This window comes from Triticum aestivum, chromosome 7B (genome assembly GCF_018294505.1).
Source record: "Triticum aestivum cultivar Chinese Spring chromosome 7B, IWGSC CS RefSeq v2.1, whole genome shotgun sequence".
Taxonomy (NCBI): domain Eukaryota; kingdom Viridiplantae; phylum Streptophyta; class Magnoliopsida; order Poales; family Poaceae; genus Triticum; species Triticum aestivum.
In genome coordinates, this window is record NC_057813.1 from 381,990,413 (window position 1) to 381,993,559 (window position 3,147).

A 3,147-nucleotide genomic window follows, 5' to 3' on the forward strand; every position below is an offset into this window, starting at 1 on the left:
GGGGGAGGGTGCAGGGGGTCGGTGGTGGCGGCCGGTGGAGCAGGGGAGAGGGTGCGGGGGGTGCTCGGCGGCAAGGGGGACCGGATCCAGCAAGGTAGGATAGCGATCGAGATGGAGGGGGATCGAGATCGAGTGTCCATGAAATTTAAAAACATTCATGAGTTCAAAAAGTGCCCATGAAATACAATCGAGAAATGAAGGCTAAAATTTAAATACAATCGATCTTAGCTAGCTATCTGTTCACAATCTTCTTGCCCTTATTTTTCGTAAATGGAGTTCTTCTCTTGAACGGACGTCCTTTAGGTAGGGTGGTCCTGCTTCTTCTTGTGGTGTATGCTGATACTTCATTGTCGTCGTCATGTTCCATCTTCGGGTCGCCGTACTTGTCGAAGTCTTGCTCATTGGTGACTCCATCCATTCTGATGATCTTCCTTTTGCCTCTCCTCACGACAACACGACTGGGCTTTGGCGGGTTGGTAATGAAGAAGCATTGGTCCACTTGGGAAGCCAGTACCGATGGCTCATTTTTTGCGGTGATGTTTGCGCCCGCGGTCTTGGATTTGGCTTCGGGTATAACCATGATGGTGAAATACCGGTCTTCTTTTATGACGCTCTTGGCCCATCTGACACGGAACATCGGGACCTTCTCTCCAACGTAACTCAGCTCCCAGATCTCTTCGATCCTTCCGTAGTATTTGTCCTTGTCGTTACCGGTGTAGGATTCCATCGTTACCCCGGAGTTCTGATAACCATCGCTCTTCATGTCCTTTCCCTCGGTGTAGAATGTGTAGTCGTTGATATCGTACGCCTCATACGTCATCAGGTTGTGCTCGGCTCCCTGTGACAAGGTAAATATGAGTTGTTCTTCCGTGGAAGAATCCTCATGTAAAGGGTACGACAGAAGCTTGTGCTTGAACAAACACGTGAAACATGAGTTGTGCTCTTTGATTATATCTCCGTCCGTCCATTGTTGGCCTCGGTCATTGTACGTCTTCTCAATAAAGGTTTTGTGCTCTACCACCCATGGATCGACCACGTCTATGTGTTGTAGCGCGACTAGGTTTGCTCTTTCAAATTCGGCGAGTCAACCCTCGAAGTCGACATGCATTTCGCGGCGACCCTCACAGTGACCCCATCCAGCGAGCCTACCGAGGTGCCTGTTGACGGGCAGACCAACGGGGTTCTCGATACCAAGATAATTTATGCAGTAGAGATGCACTCTTCAGTCAGAAAGCCCCTGGCTATGCTTCCCTCTGGACGTGACATGTTGCGAACGTATCCTTTGATGACACCATTCATCCTTTCGAACGGCATCATGCTGTGCAGGAACGTCGGCCTGAGTTGGATGATATCCTCCATGATATAGACCAGCAGATGCACCATAACATCGAAGAATGCGGGCGGGAAGTACATCTCAAGCTCGCATAGTATCACCATGATCTCTTCCTGTAGCCTTCTGTGTTGCCTCACGCCAACCGACTTTCGAGAGATGATGTCGAAAAAGTTGCATAGGCCAAATAGCGTTTCACGGACGTGCGCGTCCATGATCCCACGGATTGCAACTGAAAGTATCTGCATCATCAGCATGTGACAGTCGTGAGACTTCATCCCGCTGAACTTCTGCTTCGCTGGGTCAGGTATCGGCTTATCTTCCCCGTGTAACCGTAAGGAAGTTTTACTCCTACGAGGCAGGTGAAAAACTGATCGATCTCCTCCTGACTTAGAGTGAAGCACACGGGAGGGAAGTCATTTCCGGTCTTCTTGGCCTTTTTGCCTTTGCGACGACTTTCCGTGTCCTGCTTCGCCTCATCATCATCATCATTAGTGTGAAGCTCCTCCCTGATGCCCATTGATTTCAAATCTTTCCTTGCTTTCGGCCCATCTTTGGTCCTCTCTGGCATGTTGAGCAGGGTACCAAACAGACTCTCGCACACATTCTTCGTGATATGCATGACATCAAGGTTATGAGGCACACGGTGGATCTTCCAGTACGGCAAGTCCCAGAAAACAGACCTCGTTTTCCATACCTTCAGCAGCGGCTCTATCGCCTTTCATTTCTTTCCCGGCTCTGGCGCCTTTTGCTTCTTTCCCGGCAGTGGCCAGTCTTTCTAATTTTTCAACAGCTGGTCTATTTCCTCGCCGCTCCTCATACGCGAGCGTCTTCGGGGTTCGGTTTCACCATCGAACAGATCCTTGCGTTTCCTCCACGGGTCATTGTCGCGAAGACACCTTCGATGTCCCATGAACACGGTTTTCGAAGACCCGGGATCTCTATCTAGCTGGCGATACGTTGTGTCATCCATGCACCTGACGCATCCAGAAAATCTGTGGACCACCTGCCCCGCGAGATATCCGTAACCGAGATAGTCGTGCACCGTCGTGAGCAGTGCGACTCTCATAGGGAAATATTCTTTCTCTGCGGTGTCCCACGTATTGGCTGGCATTTTCCACAGCGTGTCTAGCTCCTCTTTCAGCAGCCCCAGATACAGATTGATGTCATTCCCTAGTTGTTTCGGCCCTTCAATTAGCATACTCATGTGAATGTACTTCCTCTTCATGCACAACCAGGGGGAAGGTTGTACATCCACACAAACACAGGCCAGGTGCTATGTGTGCTTCTCTGGCTGCCAAACAGATTGACTCCATCGGTGCTCGCGCCCAGCACGATGTTCCTTGGATCCTTCCCAAATTCTAGGTGTTCGAAGTTCAAAGCTTGCCACTTGCTCCCATCCTTAGGGTGACTCAGCATCTTGTCTTTTTTATTTATCTCCGGATCATTTGCGTCATCTTCTCGCTTCTTCTCCTCCCTATCCGTGTGCCAACGCAAGAGCTTTGCTACCTTAGGGTCTGCGAAATACCGCTGCAAACGTGGAGTGATCAGAAAGCACCACACCACTTTTCGAGGAACTTTCTTCCTCTTCTTGTATCAAGTGACGCCGCACACCGGACATATGGTAGACTCCGCGTGCTCGTCCCGATAAATGATGCAATTGTTCATGCACACATGGTATTTCACGTGCGGTAAATCCAGAGGACACACGATTTTCTTCGCCTCCTCGAAACTGGTCGGGCACTTGTTCCCCTTGGGAAGACGTTCATGCCAGAATGACATGTTCTCATCGAAGCATGCGTCGGTCATTTTGTGTT